The sequence below is a fragment of the Mus caroli genome, unplaced genomic scaffold, assembly GCF_978045245.1.
Source record: "Mus caroli unplaced genomic scaffold, Mus_caroli_1 scaffold_10, whole genome shotgun sequence".
In the NCBI taxonomy this organism is placed as follows: domain Eukaryota; kingdom Metazoa; phylum Chordata; class Mammalia; order Rodentia; family Muridae; genus Mus; species Mus caroli.
The window spans coordinates 61,122,152-61,142,692 of NW_028227265.1; the positions used below are offsets into that span (position 1 = coordinate 61,122,152).

Below are 20,541 nucleotides of genomic sequence, written 5' to 3' on the forward strand. Positions count from 1 at the left end.
CCATTTGGTTTTTATGAAGTTGTTTGAGCAGGAGCAAGGGACCAACACAATACAAAGACTCAAGAATTGGATGGTTAAATAAGTCTATTCTAGCCTTCCTTACCTGATAAACTGGCCTGTTTGGGAGTTGATTTGTTGCCTCTCCTGGTTTCTAGGAAGGTCAGAAAAACAAACTAGTCTGGATTTGGTGACCCAGAACTTGAGCAGTTTAAGTGTCTCTGTCTTAATTTGATCTGCTGATACCTTCCTAAAGAAGTCTATCTAAGGCAATGCCTTTCCATAAATCTTCTTTAGTAGTTTAGTACATAGGAAACTCTCAGCATATTCTTCCTTTCCTTACTACAACCAAAAAGAAACTAGACTCTCGCTGTCTACAGCAGTTTCCTCTGCCTCATGTCCAACTTCTCCCAACAATGGCTTGAAACTGAGTCAGCTATTGAGATCAACATGTGGTTGGCCAACAGCTTGGTTTGGAAGGTTTGGGTTCTTTGCATAGTAGTTTGGGAAGTTCAATAGGGTGCTAGAAACTCCATTTCTAAGATAGCCATTCATGTGACTGTCTGGTCAGCATCATATTCAGACTAGAAGTCCAGGACTTCTAGGACTGATAACCAGAGGACCAAATGCCCACCTACCAATCCTACACAATGTAGGCTGCCATTGTAACCGGGCTTAGAGAGGATCTATCCTAAAAGATCAAGCTGCAAGATACACTATAGCCTGTTCGGTCTTAGTCTTGGAAGTTACTTGGTATAACTTCTGGAGTTTTCTATGGATCCATGCATGCATCGTTTGTGCACACCTGGATACTTATATAAGGACATATACACACATCTTACACACACATATTAAAAATAAGAAAAGTTTAGGTGAAGCAATGAGATAAGAACAGTTACAGAAAGGAGGTAAATGGGTGAGAGCATATCTATATTCTTTTCTTTTTCTTCCTCCTAAAGAGAGCAAGAATAAAGGCAGTATGGGGTAGAATAGGGTTTTTTTTTCGTATTCTTATATCTGACCTAATTTCTTGTATACATTTTCCAAAGTACAAGTTGATGCAACACCATATACAAGACTTAAATAATGATTTTTCTGTAAAACTAAGAAATATCAGTGTGGTGCAAAGGATTGCCAACCATCTGCCTGGCCTCACCAACCATCTGCTTGGCCTCCATTCTTCTTTGAGATGTGGCCCTTTGCCTGCCTTCTTGTTTCCTAGTAAACTGAGAAGATTTTTCATTAATTAAAGTTGGTGGATGAGAAGAGCACATCCAGTGGCACCCATGTGGGAATTATTCCCACTATCCTGTCCCCAGAAAAACAATACAGTTAGAATGGTCTTCTCCTACAACATCATCGGGCCACCTACAAAGTGAGGCACAAACTCTTTCCATGGAGGGATGTTGTGAGGCAAGTGCTGTAAGGTCCCCCACTCTTGTACTTCCTGCAACATGTTCTGAATTGTCAAAGTTGTCAACAATGCATGGTGGAAACGCAGGAGGGGATTACAGTCTTTCTGGCCATTTCAGCTTCATCACACACTTGAGTTCTCTTTTCAGGGTCACAGGGTGTCTCCTGCAGTCACTTACCCATGATTTTTACTTAAACAAAGAATTGGCCTGGAAGTAACAGTGACATTTCTCTTCATGACTTGCAACTGTAATAAAATAATAACAGTACTTTCTCTATATAATTGTTTTCTTTCTTTCTAAGAAGTGAAATCCACTGGGTAGGTTAAATAATAAGAGAGTTGCACTTCCTTGATCTGACTCATGAGACCTGGTGGACAATCTTTCAAGGAAGTTATTTTTATTAGTATGGTAATGGTCTGAAGAATATAATGTGGACAGGGTACTTTAGTCTAGTTTATAATTTGTGCTAATTAACTGCTATAGAAATTCAGCTTAGTTAATTTCATTTTTCAATAATTGTGCCACACCTGTTCAGGAAGATTATTGCCATGATATGCATATATATATATATATATATATATATATATATATATATATATAACTTTTTAGTAGGACATTCTTTGAGAGAAACTTGCAAATTGAATTTTTAAAGTAAAACTTTTCATTGGCACAAAGACTAAGACCTCAATTATGCATGCATTTTCCAAGTTTTTCCACTTAATAGAAATAGTGTATTTGTTTCACTGATCATACAGAGACAGATGATGATTAAATGTTCTTCTGAAGAATTTATCAAGGAATGATTAGGGTGAATATTTAAAGTTTATGGCTTCAATCATATCTATTTTACTCTAACAGAGCAAATATTACAAGCAGGGTCACAGTATACAGACGGCCTGGAGATCACAATGTATCCAGCCACAGTAATAATACTAAAATAATGTAGGCAACACTTGAAGCAATGTCTTTGTGTTTATTTGCCACATTCCTTATCACTGAGACAAAAACAAGACAAAGAGATGGAGAATTATTTTTCCTGTCTCCAGGAGATTTCATTTTGTCACGGTGGGTGTGGTGGCCAGCTGCTGCTTGCATTCTGGTGAACTAGGAAGCCTGGTGCTTCATCCAAAACCATTAGTGAGGATACACTTCAGGGATCTGCTGTTCATTACTTACCTCTGAAAACCAGACTGAATGTTCCAAAGGTTCTACAGCTTCTTCAAATAGCACCACCTCCATCTATGGACCAAGTATTCAAACACAGACAAGCCTGTGAAAGAAAGTTTAGTTTTAAACCATAGCACTAGTATGCTGGTTCTGAATTCTACATGATTTTGTCTTAGGTGGGAATCTTTGTGCCCGGTTTAAGAGGTAGGTGTAAAGCTAACTAGTTAGATGCAGAAAGGGAAAAAGATGTTATCGTACACCCCATGTCTACTCTGACAACTGTTGTTGATCCCAAGGAACACTATTCAAATCATCCCAGTGGTGGTAGAGGAACAGACCACCATGATGATCTCTGGGATATTCCCTATTACTTTCCTAGGGTAGTTACTAGATTAATTGTAATGGGAGTTTGGAGTTGTTACTTCCCGGAATGTTCTTTCTGTGACCAGTTTGTTTTTCCTTAGGGAGAGGTGTTTAAAGATCCACCTAAGCTTGATGTGATGAGAATGTCCACTGGAACTGGGAATGGCGTGCAGAATAGAGTGAACTATTTCTCTTCAACATAGAGGCTTTGCAGGCATTTCCTCTGATGAGACATAGACACACTTCCTTGGACAATCATTCTAATGTACCTCCCTGGAGCACTGGATCTTGGGCAGGCAACACAAAGAGAAAAGATGGCTAGACCTTACTTGCACCCTGTTACCTCTGAGACTGCTGATCTCCCTTGATTCTCTGGAGTGCTACCTCCTGGGATAAAGTGATGGTGATTTTTACTTATTTAAAATGATCCCAGGGCTGGCCAATGTTAGTATCATCCTTTATTCTCAAACGAGTCCTGACCATGATACACTACTTTGTAGTTGTCTCTAGGTTACCAGTGTCTCCAGCTCTCTCTTTTGTCCTTTTTCTCTTGTCATCCTTGTCAGCCTCCTGGGTGAGTGCAAAGCTAAGCACTGATTTTCCCACTTTGCATTAACCAAGGATGATTCCCTGTAGATACAGAGTGGGCTGGGCTCTTGGCTTTGCTGTGTGGCATTCCTGCAAGGGTTTCCATCACTGTAGGTTTAAGGCCTGTGCTTCACTCAGAGTATATGTGTACATGACTTTGACGAATGAGCATGGGGAGACATTATGACTAAGTATTATAAGTTCCCAAATAGCCTCAGTGCAGTCAGGTGAGTTGCTCCAGGCCATCTGGCTATTAACCAGGAAATGCAGATCTTTAAAACTTGTACTTCCTGCCTTTACAATGACCTTCTTCCTCTCCTGTGTGTCAACGTCAGCCTTACAGTGAGATACCCAAGAAGTATCACACCCACAAGATCTAGAGTCTCACAGCAGAGAAAGGTTGAGGAGAACTTGTGGTACTATGTGATTATTCAATGCTGCTGGGGTACATGTGATTCCTTCTTCTTTAAACTTATGATCCCCCTGCCCCAGTTTACATAGTGCTAGGATATATTGATTGCAATGGCTAGAACCTGAATTCAAAGCTTGTGCTCTGAGATGTCATAGTGCATGTTATAGATGTCAAGAGTGCATGTTATAGATGTGGAATTATTTAATAATAATAATAATATGCTTATTAAAGTCTCCTTCAGTCTATGTTCCTTCCAGCCAGGCAAGTTGTATACACATCTATAATGATAGTTGTAGACACATGTAGGGGCAGGTATGGAACCAGTGTTTGGAGTCTGAAGCTTGGGTAAATTGGATTCTCAAACAAACAAACAAACAAACAAACAAATAAACAAACCCAGCAACACAAATAGGAGGGGTTGGCAAGCGTTAACGTGAGTAAAAGCACTTGCCATGCAAATCTGGTGCAAACTTGATGACCTGTTTCATCTCCATCTCTAGAGCCACAATAGAGAAAACTCACTCTGGAAAGCTCTCCTCTGGCCTTCATAGATGGGCCCATGACACACATATGCCCGAACCACCACACTAAACTGAAAACAAAAGCACACAGATATGAAAGTAGGTATTAATCAATGAGAAATCAAAACCATTTCAAGGGTCTAGAGAAATCCTTGTAGTTTAGAGACTTAGGCCTTGTCTTCTTTCTCAGTTTTTCCTTAGGAAGTTGATCAGCAGAACTTACATAATGGGCTTTTGGACAAGAACCTGGCTTTCCTTCTCTTTTCTCTCAAATTTACTAATCTGGGAGATCATAAAGATGGTGCCAAGTTCTTGAAGGGAAATTCTGTTGTGCTTAATATCCATTTTGGTTAAATGTAAAGACTTAATTTATAAAGCTCTGAAATCTGTGTAATGTTCAATTATCTCCTTAGAAGCTTGGTGCGCCTCTGTGTTCTATTTTCGTTGGCTGCATTCAGCATTCTCCTTTTGTTTCCTTGTCAAATTTTTTAATGTTCAGCCTCATGTAGTTATTTTCATGTTTTTTTTTATGAAAGGTATCATGTACATTTTTCCATAATCTTTTCTAACCGAATTTGCTTAGGTAAATGATCTATTTATACATGTATGAATGAATGTATGTATGTATGTATGTATGTATAGATGTCCACATGTACATATCATGATGCAGGATTAAACCCAGTGCCCTGCACACGCTGGGAAAGCTCTCTGGTCCTAGAAAGGCTACTTTTGAAAGAAGCAGCACTTTCTACTCTCATCAATACCTCACCAAACCTAGTACTTTTAATATCTGGTCAACCATGAGTCCTTTAAAAACTGTTTTCTTACATTTTGAAACCCATTTTTGTAGTGGTTTCTTTATGGAAATAAAAATCTTGATACTCTAACAACTGGTCATTGTCAGTGGCCTTGGTCATTCCTGGGGAGGTGTCTTGTCTAGGGATTGTGCTTGAGGGAAAGCAGGGTACATCAAGGTGGGGATGTACAGGCTGAAGATGTTATTATAAATTATTGAAAGCCAGATGAAGTGGGAATCCCACAGCACACATTAGTCTGTAGCACAGATCTGACTCTGTAACTTGATCTGTCATTGATTTTGATGGCTACTTATCAGGGCCACTTCAGGAGACATGGTAGACTTGCTCTACCTGCATCTCCCTGTATGATGTTCATAGGCAAGCTCACGCTCTATGGATTTCCGTTAGGTTTGAATGTTTGCCTGGCAGCCTTCTCCTGTGGATGGAGGGATGAGGGATCCTGTATCTGGATGCAGAGCAGTCTTGTGTTTATCCTTCCCAGTGCTTTTAGAAAAGGTTGCATAAGCCACATCTCCAATGTGGGCAGACAGGCATGTCCTAGGTTCAGCTGCCATGCTCAGGTTGTGTTGTGGCATGCCCTTGAATCACACAGCATAACTGAATCTGCATTTGTGACTTATCCAAGGCTTAGGCTGATCTCAGTTGAATATGGATTTAATTTAAACAGTATGACTTGTAGGTTCTCAACCATAGGTGTCTTAGTGAGTACTTCTGTGGACTCTCCAACCAGAGCACCAAGGAAGGCATGGAAGGGTGACCGAATGTCTGAGGTGGTGACAACAGTATTCTTTTGGATTCCCTGTGTAAGTTTGGAACACAGGGTCATTTTCCCTAGTGGGTATAATACTGCTGGGTACTGGTTGACAGCTTATTTCCAGTTAAGAAGAGTCCTTGGGGAGGGGGGAAAGTTTGAGAACATATTACCAAGCTTTCTGATTCTTTTCTTGGCATACTACGAAGAGATGGGACCACCCTTGACACTAGATAGCCCTGGGGCCATTTGTATGTCATATCTCTCAAACCAATTTAAGTTACATCAAGAAATCTACAAGTCAGATTCTATGTGTCTATCTTTATAAACACCTTCCTAATGGCTTGGGAAGCCAGGTCCAAATTTAAATTCAGCATCAGCCTTTAGTTGCTTTTCAAAATCTCCCTGTTTGTATCTTAGAGAGAGGGGTATGTGTACATATCTATAACTGCAGGATGGATGTTTATGTACAGCTGCCTACAAATGGCTTTCTTTTTCACAGTGATGATGTGCATTTTATGCTGCTGGGCTTTAATGGGAAACTCTGGCTATGGTATGGCTGGAGGAGGTATCAATGGGACCCATGATGTGTGCTGCCTAGAGCATGGGCATAGCCTCTTGTTCAACCTAAGATAAAGCATTTCAAGTCTCTGTATGAATGAAGAGAACAGATGGGAGTTTGAAACTATGTCCAGGGATATGAGATGCTAAATGTAGTGAGGTCCATCACCCCGATTTGAGAATGGTAGGATGTGGCAAACTGATTTTAGAAGAAACCTTTTATAGACTCTGGGTTTTGGGTTGTATACACACAGATTTATCACTTGCCTCATGTAGACCCAGAGGCCACACCCTGTGTTTTTCATTTGCCTCTCTCTTCTGTGTCTCTCTTGAGCCCTTCAGGCCTCCTGTAGAGCGGGTGATGTTGGTGGTAGAGTTCTGCTATGATAAAGAGACTAGACAGTATGAAGGACAGGGACCCTCCTTCCTCTCTGTGCATCTCCTCTCTGTTTGCACATCTGTTCTTCTCTGCTTCCACCTTCTGCCTCAGTATTCCATTTTTTTCCCTGCTCACTTTTATTTTAGTTTTCTAAACTTACCTTGACTGAAAGTTTCTTCAGATGCCCTGGTATGGCATCTAGGGGATACTTGCCTTGCTAGTGTTCATTACTGCATTTATATCCTTTAATGGTAGAAAGAATTTTGTGGGATCACATGGGAACTATCCCTAACAACACTCTCCTGGAGAAGGTGCCAGTCTAGCTTCAAAAACATGACTTATGAGTGAGCATTGGAACAAAGCAAACTTATCATTGTGCTGTTATTTTTAGAATATTTTAGCATCTGTGAAGGTACTTGGTATACTTAGGTTTGATAGATGCATTAAATATGCTTTGAATTGGTGAGCCTCTTCCAGCTCCAAAGACCTGAGATTTCAATTCACTTCTTTTGTTTTAAATAAGTGAGGAAACAAAGGTTGGAAAATAAGGAGATTAAAACAGAATCATCATGAGAACTACTTGTCTAACCCCATCCTGCCTCTCTTTTATTTAGTACTGGAATCTAAGATTGTTATTTGTGTCTCCCGAGGGGTTTGCATGAGCTCCTGTATGTGGATCAGTAGCACAGAGAGGCAGAAGAGGGAGCATGAGGCCTTGAACTGGCACCCAGGGATGCACAGGGCTGATTCTGGGCTTAGCTCTGTGTAAGGATAAAGTGTGAAGGGTGAAAGGTGAAGTTGCTGAAATGTCACCAGAAATAGAGCTTCTTGAATTTAAATGTGGCTTGTGGGTCATTTGATGACTCCTGTCATTCTTATCAGTATATTAAAACGAGATTTATCTTCATATTGAATGAAATTGCTACATTTCTATAGCTTTGCAGCACACGCACGTATGTGCGCGCACACACACACACCACATATATAAAACAGGAATATAAGCATCCATTCCATTGAGCTTTATGGAATTAATTTTTTCATGGCACCAATTGCATAACATCTATGTGGTTTTTCCTCCTCTTTAAGCAGGGATAATAAGAAGGACTATTTAAGCCGTTCCTCAGGATCACGTGTTGATAGAAATGGATGGCTCCCAGCTCTACACTGACCCTTAATAAATATCACTGAATGCAGTGACTTCTATCATTGTCAAAGCTTTTATTATAACCTGGGCTTCTTGCTCACTGCCAGGAGTCTCTTTCTGCTCCCTCACAGACTTTCTTGTCCTCTCTGAAACCTCATCAGTCATTTGAATGTATTGGCTGCTCCTCCAGGGAAATGTGTGTCATGTTCTGAAGAGCTTTCATTCATAGGTCAAGAAGTATATAATTTTTTCTTTTTTCAGTGTTTAAAGATATTTTGATTTGTTAGAGCATAAGACATAGCTGTAATACTTTTCTGTTGTCACAGAATCCTAACATTAGGTTTTTATTTTAATATATCCTTTTGTAGTATTTGTCTTGGATCCTCAGTCTCTAAGCTGAAGTAGAAGGGTCTTTCTTGACCTCAATTATTCGTTCTACTCAAGTTATTGGCATCAACTTCCATAACCAGTAACTGCACAGCCACAAGAATAAAATGAGATCAAGCTTTATAGAGTTACTCCCCTTCTTAAACATTTGCTGAGACAGGGCCAGAGATGGATAGAAGCTCCTGCTGCTCTTGCAGATGACCTGGGTTCATTTCCCAGAACCCACGTGAGAACTCACAATCATCCACGACTCCAACTCCAGGAGATTAAATGACTTCTTCTAGCTTTAGTGAGCATTAAGCACTCATGTGGTTCAAATACATATGTGTAGGCAAAACACACACACATACACATATACACACATGTACATATATACATATATTATATATATATGTAAATGGAATCAAACATTAACTGAATAAAATGCTTTCTTAGACAGTTTGAATATCTTGGTTATCTGTAAGCTTCAACATTAACTACAAAGGAATCCTACGTAAGTTCCATCAGTCAGCAAGGCCCCATTGCTGAAGACCATTACAAAACTCAGTGAACACTGATAAGTGAAGCTGGTGCCTACATAGGGCCTTCACCCCTATGCTTTAGTGTCTTTGGTACAGCAAGGTGTTCTGCATGCTAACAAAAGAGAAATGTATACACCAACCTAGCCACAAACCCTTGTTCAAGAATTCTGCCTGAAAGATATGCTAGGCCAATAGTGGCACAAAGCTTGTGGGAGTATCCAACCTATATCTGTTTTGACTTAAGGCCAATCAGTTTGGGCCAAACATATTCAAACCACCACAGGTGTGCACAGCTCCTTCCTTTACATTCAATCTGGACTCCAGCCTATTGAATGGTACCACCCATATTTATGGTGGGTCTTCCCACATCATTAAACCCAATTTCTTCATAGGCATGCTTAGAGGATTATCTCCTAGATATTCAAGATCCTATCAAGTTGACAATCAATTTAAACTATTGCACATGGTGTTTTCCATCTTAGTCATGGGCCCTGCCATTCATCCTTTGTTCAGGAGTCATCCATAGCTTTCTCATTTGCTTATATTTCATTTTCATAATATTAGTAAATCTTGGTTGTGTTTTCAAAATATATATCTAAAATGTGTACTTGACATCTTACTATTTCTTAGTCATCAATTTTTCCACATTTTTGCATTTCTCTCATTACTCATTTGACTCTAGTCACTAATCTCTAGCCATTCTTTGGCTCTTCTATTGTGTTTCTCCAGGTCTTTGTCCTTGCCATTCCTCTGGTTCTAAGGATGTTCTACCAGTTGTCTATAGGGCTATCTCTTTTTAACCTATCTTCTAATCCCTGCTCAAACATCTCCACAGAAACCCTATCTCTCCCTTACTCTCTCTTTCTTCTCTTACTTATAAAGTATATTAATAGCACTCATCCAATTTGGATTATATACATTGTCTGCTTCCTGTTATTAACTCTTTTATAATAAGCTGCTTGAGTTTACTCCTTCAGTGCTGCAGCTTCCTAGAAAAGTACCTAGCCAGGATAGACAGTGCATACTTGGTGAATGAATGAACTGAAAGACAAATGGTATATTCTTAACTAAAAGGATGATGATATGGTTATTTCTAATCTTTTCTAAAACATTATATTAGAGGAAGGATAAAGAGATGAATTGCTAGTGGCCTTAGAGTGAACACCATAGGTCTGCTTTTATAATACCCAATGTTAGCACCATAGTAGAAGCTGATGAATTAAGTTCTGGCTCTTACATACTTAAATGTGGTTCTATGAGTCACATCAGACCATATTACCAAGTATAGATGTGAAAATTAAAGGCAGGAACACCCAATTTTCACTCTTGTAGCCAATAGTACATCTTGAAGTTTGAGGAAGGTGGGGCAAAGCAGTACTGAAGTTGGTATGGACCACATTGTACATAACAATGGTGGTAATCATTGTCATTTACTCATAGAGCCATAATTGTTCCTACCTGCCCCCTGCTTCCACGGATCCTTCTTGCTGATGTCTGTTTTATTGTGAACAGGTTCCTTGATCATGCATGACAGATTGGAGAGTTGTCATGTGGGTCTACAGTCCTCAGTGTGAGAAGCTTTGAACAACCATTTCTATGGCTGGAATCTTCCAATGATCTACTTTTGATTACCTCTGGGACATAACCAGGTTGGTTGTGAAGATGTTGTCAACATTATTTTTCTCATTGTTATGATAAAACATCTGACGATTTAAAGAAGGAAACATTTATGTTGACTCAATTTGAACATACAGTCCATCAGGACAGGGGAGTGGTGGCAGCAAGACATATTGTATTTATAACTGGAAACAGTGAGAAAGGAATCCTGGTGCTTAACACACTTTCTCTTTTTTATTCCAGCTCATAGAATGGTGCATCTCATACGTATGATGGGTCTTTCCACTTTAGTTAAACTAATCTAGACACTACCTTTCAGACACATTCAAGAGTTGTTTCCATGGTGATTCTAATCCTACCCAGTTGGCAATCAGTATTAGTCATCCAAGATAGAGCAGATACATAGTGAAAAGACTTAAACTAAGATACCCAGTGTGGACTTTCAAACCCACATTGCCTTGTAGCTGAGTTCCTTTGGAGTGAGTGTTTGAGCTGACCAACTGAATCATCCATAGAAACGGTACTAATTCTCTCAGGGTCTGCATCCTCCCACTTGAAACGCTAAGACGGTGTTTGCTTCCTCCTTCTCCTAAGGCTGCATTGGAGAGGAAGAATATTTCAGATTACTTTTACTTCTAGTTAGCACTGGACTGGAGGTTTTTGATGAAGCATGAAAGACAGTGCTCACAACTTAGCATCTCCTATTGCCACAACCGAGAAACTATTATTATTCAGTAGCATGTCGCCATAATGAACCATCTCAAATGATAAATGGTCACTGTATTCTGTTCACATTTTTCATTTTCTTTTCGGAGTTCAGCCTTTTCTTGTTTGCCAAGCTTTGTACAAGTCTTATTTAGTCCTTTTTCTTCTTTTTGTGGCAATATAACATGTTTCTTTTAAAAACAAGAGCCAAGGTTTAACCATGCTATGACTAGAATTTAAGATAAGTAGTTTATAAACTATTAAGATCTATTTCTTGCTTAAATTTCAAGACCAAAATATTATGTAGTTGTCACATTCACATGACTAGAAAGAGAGACAACAATGAAAGTGTTTTCTGCATTGTCTCTACAGGCTGTCTACCGTTTACTCAGTTGTTAATAGTATTCTTTAGCTGTCCAGATTGCACGGTGGTTTCCAGTATCTTAAAGGCATTCGGCAATGCATTGGCACCTTGCAAGGAAGGTGCTAAATATGTCTGAGGTATGACTCACTCCTGTTTGCAGAAGGAAGCTTCAGTGGGAGGAAAACATTTCCAGGCATCCCTAGAGCTAGATGGAAGGCAGAATTCTTTATGAATACTCTGCAATTTTTTGTTATTTATTAATCTAGTGGGTAGTTATTGCTTGTTCCTCTTGGTACCAGTTTCTGTGCTATGTAGGCACTTAAGGAAGACCTCTGTACTATAAAGAGTATTTCTGCTTTGTAAAGAAGTTGATGGTAGAATGATGGGGAAGCCAGAGCACTTCTGTGATTGTCAAGTGTGGGTGGTTGAAAAGCTTAACAAGAAAGAGAAAGAGAGGAAGAGGGAGAGGGAGGGGGAGGGGGAAGGGGAGGGGGAAGGGGAGGGGGAGGAGAGGGGGGAGAGACAGAGAGAGAGACAGACAGACACACACACACAGAGAGAGAGAGAGAGAGAGAGAGAGAGAGAGAGAGAGAGAGAGAGAGAGAGAGAGAGAGAGAGAGAATTGGAGCACATTTGAAAAACTTCTGACCTGTGTATTAAAATATTGATATACTGAACACCATGTTCCTGATTTTATACAAGTTCATATCTTTACTTTTCTCATTACACACACACACACGCACATGCACACATGCACTCACATACTTGTACACACATATTCAGAAACAAGAAAAATCTAATTGCCTCATAGAACAGAACAGTTAAATGATATGGTGTCTAATAAATTGGAATTCTCCATAGTCATTAAAAACCATACTGTAAATTAATATTTAATGGGTTGGGGATTGCTTGTCACATTTTAAATGTAAAAATTAAGAGTATGATGTAAAATATGATAGCAGTTTGCTAATGTTGGGCTCTCAATCTGACATGCTGTGAATGTTGTAGTGGTCTGTGCTACCCTCGGCCTAGTCCTGCACCTCTCATCTACTCATCCTCAATGGCCTTTCATCTTCCTGCAGTTTTAATTGTCTTCTTACAAGCTGCCATGTTCACTTGTTTCTACAACTTTCTACCACTTTTATCTCCTGATAGAGTATAAGTTATTAGGGGCAGAAGCTTTTTTATAATTTGTTTACAGTGACTCCTCAAAAGCTAAGAACAGTCAATGTACTGCACCTAGAAGCTCAGAATAAACAGTGATGAACAAATTAATAACAGAAATGAAGTTAAATTATAATGATTGGTGATACTTGTATTTTTCTGAATTTTGTTTTTCTATGATAAACATGCATTTCCTCTGTAATTAGACTACACATGAATTCCTCATATAGACCTAAAGAGGTCATCTTTAGGAACGGCTGAATGCATGATTGAAGAGGGCAGAGCCAAATCCTTCTGGCTGAATGTAAACAGATCTTTGTAACTGTTGTGTATAGTCTGGGTTCTGGGCTTGTCTAACCGTTGAGTCTTAAGTCTATTTTTGTCTTCTCTACCCACCATCTCCATCATTTTCCTTTTCTGAGCCCACATGCTGGTTCCTGGACTTCACGCTGTTCATGCTAAGGTCTGCCCTCAAACCTTGTCTGTGTCTTCTTTCTAGGTTTGTTGTTTGGGTTATAATGTCAATATCTGTATTTTCTTTGAACATGAGCTTGTATCCTGTTGTTTTTTCATGACATTCTGTACTGATTCTAGCCTCATTATCTCTTTAATTTTCCTGGCAGCAGTAGAATGTGCCAGGTCCTCAGTGCAATGCCCCCAAGCTGCAAGACAACCATGTTTACCACTGTTAGCTGAAGCAGTAAAAAAGCTGCCTCCAATGGGAGCCCAGTGGAATCTGGCTCAGTCTATTTTAAGCCATAAACCAACCATAGAAACACTTAGAGAACATATGCTTTTCTTGTTTCTTGTGTTACCTTTTTTTTCCTTCTTCTTCTTCTTCTTCTTCTTCTTCTTCTTCTTCTTCTTCTTCTTCTTCTTCTTCTTCTTCTTCTTCAAGCACATGACAAGCTGCTTGAGAAAAAGCTTTCTATTTTCTACTTTTCTTGTCTTCAGTAGTGCAGAAGCTCTTCTGATCTTAGAGTTATTTCTATGTGTTTTAGTTAGTGGATACTTGGATTCCCGTGTAGAAAGTAAACATGGTTTCTCACTTTTCACAGGTAGCATCAGAGTAGTTTAGGGTGGTTTGAGTGCCTTTGGAGATACTATATATGTATACACATATATATTTAATGTCAGTTTGTTATTAATATTTAAAATGTAATAAATGAAAGTGAAATATTCAAGATAAAACTTGGTTGCTGTAATCTCCTGTTAAAATGGCATTGCTTTGTTCAGAGGCATAGATTGATTTTGTGGAAGAAGGATATTACATAACAGATTCCTCAATTCAATAAAGGCTTATTGAGATTCTGCTGTTTATTACTGCAGCAGGCAGTGAAGGAAATTGTAGAGATCAGCTAAAAATGGTCCATTAACAATACAAGCCAGAAAGACCTATTGTTGAATATTTCAAAGAGGAAGAGATTCCTCAGGAATAGGTAAGCATGCATGGACATGGTAATGAAGACAGAATTATGAAAACATTAGTAGGGTAGATGGTATCCTAGCAGAAACAAAGGACTGCACATGAGGATAAGAAAATCAAGAAAGAATAGGAAGAGTGTCTTTCGTGAGAGGCAGCCTGTTGTTCATGGGCAGGATTTCAGGGAACAGGCAGATGAGGTAGTGGGAGATGAGATGAAAAATACTTTCATCAAAAGCAACTTAGGGGAGAAAGGGCTTATTTTATCTCCAAGGCTATATGTCATCGCTTTAGGGAAGTCACAGTAATAGGTGCTAGAAATAGCTGGTCATATCATATGTAATGTCATGAATGCATACCTAGCACTCAGAGTCTTTTCTACTATTATATAATATAAGGCCTCAAGCTAGAGAATAGTACTGCCCATAATGGACTTGGTTTTCCCACATCAGTGAATGAAATCAAGACAACCTCTCACAGATATTCCTACAAACCAAGTCATCTGGATAATCCTTTGTGGAAACTCTCTTCCCAGGTGATTCTAGATTGTGTTGTTTCAACAGGTTTAGGAAGATTTTGGGGCTGGAGTAAGTACCCCTAGATTGAGCCTCCTAAGGGATTGTGGGAGGTTTAACCTCGGACATGAGGTTTAAAAGAAAAGGTTCACAGTTTCCATTGTGTTTGACAAAAAATTCCCAGACGTTGTCAGCATTTTTGGGATTTGTGATAGTGTTCTTTTCCCCTGAATTCAATTATGAAATGAAGGTCCATGATCCAAGGGGAAAAGCTTTTTATAATTAGCATTATAAGGCTTCTTCTTGCCTTCTGTGATTCCAACAACACAATTGGAGTAGACCCTGGATCTGAATATTTACTCTAACAACTATTGAGAAAATAAGGGTTCATCTTAAATGACTGTTTTCATTGAAGCTATGCAGTTGGAAAGCAAAATGCATTTACCTAGAGTCTGTGAATGTGTCTGTAAAAAGCCCACCAGAGCTGGCATTGTTTTCAGATTTTGCAGACTGTGATTTTCAGAACTTTGCCAATATGATCAATATAATATAGATGTTCATTCAGTGTTCTGGTTTTAATGCTGCTTTAGTTTATTTCTTTGTGTACAAGTTGTTTCATAACCAGTAAATAGATACCCATATCATTTTTGGACATTTTGATGTCTAAACATGGTTACTGGAAGCTTATAAATTATGTTAATGTTGTTTTATCATTATTTGTTAATTATTAGAGTTTTCATAGTATTTCAGTTAGAATATTCATTTCAAAGGTTACTTATAATAATTATATTTATTTCCATTTAGATGTGTAGAATTAAATCTCTGAGTTTGGGTTTATTCATGAAGTCATGAATCAGTTAAATTCTCTTGTATTATTTAAATTTTGAACTTTTTCTTTACTTTAAAAAATTCTTCAGTATATTCAGAAAATAATTAGGAGACTTGTGTCAAATATTTGATTATTTTTCTGAAATGTGTGTATTATGTGATTGTGTGTGTGTGTGTGTCTGAGATGGGAAGTGAGTGAGCAGAGCAACTAGCTGAGATGTGATTGACCCCAAATTATATCTTAGGGCGATTCTAGAGAATAGGTGACATTGAAGGAATAGAGGAAATGCAATTTCCTATTAATTTACAAAGCTTAAAAAGAGATGTTGAGGGCAAGCAATGGCCTAGTAGATAGGATCGTGGCCACCAGGCCTGATGACCTGAGTCTGATCCCCAGAGCCCATGTTGTAGAAGATAACCAATTCCCACAAGTTTTCCTCCGACCGCCACATGAGCTCTTTGGTACATACAAATAAATAAATGAAATTTCAAATTAATGGAAACATTTTGACTCTGCCATGTTTGTTTTTCTTTTAATAAAAAACAGGAAACCGTACTTGTCAAAACTACCTTTTCTTGTGTCGATTAATGTGCTTTATTCAGTTGCCTTTGTCTCTCTTACAGTGCGTGCAGCTTCCATTTCTAATATTTGAAAAATTTAAATTCTGGAGTTCAATTTAACTACTTTCATTTTCAGAGACAATAGCTCTGATCTGCACTTTAATTACATTCATTTTAAATATTTAGTTGGAGAAAAATCTCATGACCACTCATAGAGTTTAATACGTTTTTCACATGTTTTGTTGAATGCTTGAATTTACGCCCATGCTTAATGCTTCTGTAATGAAAATATATGGATGGAATAATCTTCCATTCCATGCTCTGTTCTGTGAGTTATCATGATTTATGGCCCGTGATTTCTACATTCTGTCTGATGAAGCAGTAAATGATCTTTTCAGCTTTTTGAAAGTGTTCCTCATTCAAGGGGCAGACATTGGGTTTTATGTTTCAAATACCTTTTCCGTCCTGTCATTTAGTGGTTGTGCTCCATGAAGGGCCTTGACCCCTTGCAATATCCATCATACATGGCTCAAGGGAAGCATAACTGATGCTAGTCTTCCATTGTCATTCATTACTACTCTCTCATTGTGTCAATCAAAAGTTCAGTCACCACATTCATAAGATTCCAGGTTAGCTTAGAAATCAACACACTTTGGAAAGAAGATTTTAACATAGTGGTTAACAGATCTGTAGAGAATAGGGAGAAGTAGAAGAAATTTTAATTTTTGTCCTGGGAACTGCAATGTGTTATTTAACTTTTCTGTGGTACTATTCCCTTACTGTGAGTTAAGAGCTATGTGTGGGACACGTATACCGCCTGATTCCTAGCACTACCATTTGGTGGCTGTGCAGACATCTAGTGGGGAGGGCTTGGAGCTGACAAGTGTCCTAAGGTGTCTACATTCCCTGCCTCCAGCTTGGAGATAGGATTTCATGAACCTCAGGGAGCAGCAAGCACTTCCTGGTGGCCACGGGAACAAAGGGAAGAATCTTAAAGGCTGTAGAGTTATACTTGGTAAACAACTTGAAATAGCTCTGAAAGGAGTTAAGATAACCTAAATGTGGACTGCCACACAAGAGCTCTCTCTCTCTCTCTCTCTCTCTCTCTCTCTCTCTCTCTCTCTCTCTCTCTCTCTCTCACACACACACACACACACACACACACACACACACACACACACACAAATCTAAAACGTAGTCTTCAACTACAAAGATGAAAGATGGAGAAATAAGAAGAGAAGTTCAAGACTTAGGTTTGATTGGACAGTAGGTCTGCTCTTTCTACCCGAAAATTATTCATGATCCCCCCATGTAACAAACCCACTGCGTTACTTGACGCATTGAATTATAGCACTGGGAATCATCAATGTCCGCTGTGGGGGAGAAAAGCTGTGTTTTCTTAGGTTACCAGCTCACATTTGGTTCAGATGGCATTTAGATGTACTATACTATTGTTCTACCCCTAGGCTGTAGTTCAGTTGTGAAGTCTGGAAGAAGTCAGACTCAGCAGAGAGATTTCAGGATTGTCCATGAGAAAAGAACGAATATCCACTCAGAGTCTGAACATGTTTGAGACTTTGAGACTGTCTTTTCTTGTTCTTTTGAGTTTTTCTTCTATATGTTTGTTGTCTTAGGAAATGAAAGGTTTATAAATACACATCTTATAAGTAGTTAAAAACTATTTTAAAAGCATGAAAGAACCATTTTGTCTTGAAATGCTCAATTCAGCGGTGAGTATTCTACAAATAAATTTGCCTTTTCTTTCCACAAATACCGAAATTTATCTACCAAGGTGATTTGAAGCTGAGTAAAAATGTGATTTCTTTATCTAGAAATCTTATAAAACAAATACCATCTTCATTCTGCTCTTAGATTTACAGCTTTGAAAGCCGTTTTCAACCTAAAATGCCAGAGTGAGTTAATTTTGAGGTGAGTAGACCAGTATCAACAACTACTGGAACAAAATAGTTCCATTTCTGAGCAGCTAGACTGAGCCACTGTGCAGGCAACTGGCTGGGGACTTCCTTAGCTAGACAGGAATAGTCCCTGAGATGATAATTGGAAAAGTCTTCACAGCGAGTAGTATAATTTCTTGTCCTGTACATGGAATAACATTTTCCTATCATTTTAACGTTGCCAGTATCTTCTCAAATTTGAGTCTGGAAGTTTTGTTAGGACCATTATCAGGTTCAGGAGGAAAGAAGTGATACATTACAGGAAGAAGAGGATGGTGAAGAGTAGGAGGGATCAGAGGAAAAGGATGTGGAAGGAGGGAGAATTGAAGCAGAAGGAAAGGAAGGAGGAGGAAGGCAAGGAAGAGAATTAGGGGAAAGGAGGGACTTGGAGAAAAGGAGGAAGAATTAAAACCAGAGGAGGAAAAGGAGAAGGAGGAAGAGGAAAAAGAAGAAAAGAAGGGCAGAAGGAAGGAAGAGGACTGTGAAGAGGAAGAGGAGCAAAGGAATAGGGGGAGGAGGAAGAGGAGGAGAGGGTGGAGGAGAGAGAAGAGGAGAGGGAGGAGGAAGGACCTTTGTGTCTTGTATTGAATCAGTTCTCATACCTTCAGTTTCTTCCTGAAGACTGAAATCTCTCATCTCTCACACAATAAAAATACAGCATCACCAGTTCCCCATGTAGGGTAACAGGAGGTTCCCTACTCTCCTGTCCTCTGTGGACCACTGGAAACCAGGATGCTGGAAACTTACGGAAGTGTGGCCATCCCACAGTGCAGTGTTTGCACTCTGCAGGGCTGTCTCTTCAGCCTGCAGAGGCAGGTGCTGTGCTATTTGAAAGGGAGCCCAATATAGGAACCCCTCATTTGAGGGAGAAAGGAAAATTAGAGTGTTTGGTCATCAACTGTTGTAAAGTTTAAGGTTTGCTCTCAATTTATTTACTTGTGGTGAGCGATTTTCAGCGATTTTTGTTTTTAGATTTTTAAAGATGGGAGAATTAAAAAAAAAATCACCCAAAGGAAATAGTTTCTTTTTTTTTTTATAACATCTTCTCCTATCCTTAAACTACAACAGAAAATAAGCTTTTTCATTACTAGTTTTTAAAATTAGCATACAAAGTAATGGGTTTCATTACAACATTTGCATATTTGTTCCTCTAGATTACCCTCTCCTCCCTTCCCTGTTTTCCAACCCCTCTCCTGCTGGTTCTCTTCTCCTCCAGTAACCCCTCTGCTTTCATGTCACATGCATCCTATTACTCCCCCACCTTGAAGAGCCCCTCCCCCCATCTTTCATGTCTCAACACCCTCAGATATACATATTTATAGACCGCAAGCTGGAGGCTCCCACCAGAGGAAGCTTGGGAAACTGTTCTCTGCAGTCTGGCTTAGTTAACACAATGGTTTCCAGCTCCATTCATTTCTCTGTAAATGTCATGATGTCATGAACAAAACTCCACTATGCATATGTACCACATTGTTTTTAAACATTTGTGTCTTGATAGACATTTTGCTCGGTTCCATTTCTTACCTATATATACCAAAAAGTCCTTTGGGTACATATATCCAGCAATGGTAATGTGGGGCATGTGATCATTTCAGTTTTAGCTTTTGAAAGAAAACTCTATACTAATTTCCACACTTGGCTGCACCAGTTTATACTCCGACTAGCAATGGGTAAACGTTCTCCTTTCTCAGAAGCTTTGCCTGCATTGGTTGGCATTTACTAAGAGATAAACATAAGATTCCGTAAGCACAGGCCTGATCTTAAGTCATGGGAAATAGGAAAAATGATAATGTCTGTCTTCAGGACTGCCATTCTCTTCTTAAGATGCTGGTGTGGCTGTGTGGAGGAAGCAGCCATGAGTCATAGGAACCTTAGCAGAAGCAGACAGCACATCTCTGTTCTGTGCTTCCCTTTCCAGCCATCAGTAGACTGGAATGCTTTTCCTTTTACTGCAATAGACCTGCCCAACACTATAGACTTTCTGCCTCTGTGATTACCAAAGTTTTGGGAGTGGTCTTGGTTCTAGGGGGTTGGACGAAAATGACATTAATTGGGTGAGGGTTGGCATGGCAGCTCCCTAGCTCTACACCGATGGCCTCATTAGCCCATTTGCTTACAGTGGGTGGTAATGGAGCCAAAGGAGAGCATTGTGAGAGTTCTCCATTGCCACTGAAGAGTAGAAACCAAACAGAGGTCTCCAGAGATGTTCACTACACAGACTCCAGTGGCCACCTGCAAAAGGGCCTGTTTTTCTTTTTGACTCAAGGTTTTGTATCAGGAAGGAGAAATAAGAGCTTGCTAAAAGGCTTTCTCACTAAAGGCAATATTGTCCAGAGACATCCTAGATGTTAACTGTTTAGAATGATGTAAAGCTTTTGTTTTTGT

At 39.2% G+C, this 20,541-nt stretch overlaps 1 protein-coding gene across 5 annotated transcripts in view; it reads left to right on the forward strand.

Annotated features, from left to right (window-relative positions):
• The window catches only part of Csgalnact1 (chondroitin sulfate N-acetylgalactosaminyltransferase 1), a 359,628-nt gene that overhangs the window by 75,090 nt on the left and 263,997 nt on the right, over window positions 1-20,541 (forward strand). For 4 of the 5 annotated variants that reach the window (XM_085843930.1, XM_085843931.1, XM_085843932.1 and 1 more), the window contains one exon: window positions 10,537-10,673. The exons of the other annotated variant lie outside the window; for it this stretch is intronic. The gene's annotated coding sequence lies outside the window, so the exon portion shown is untranslated. The remainder of the gene's footprint in view (window positions 1-10,536; window positions 10,674-20,541) is intronic. 5 annotated transcript variants of the gene reach the window in all.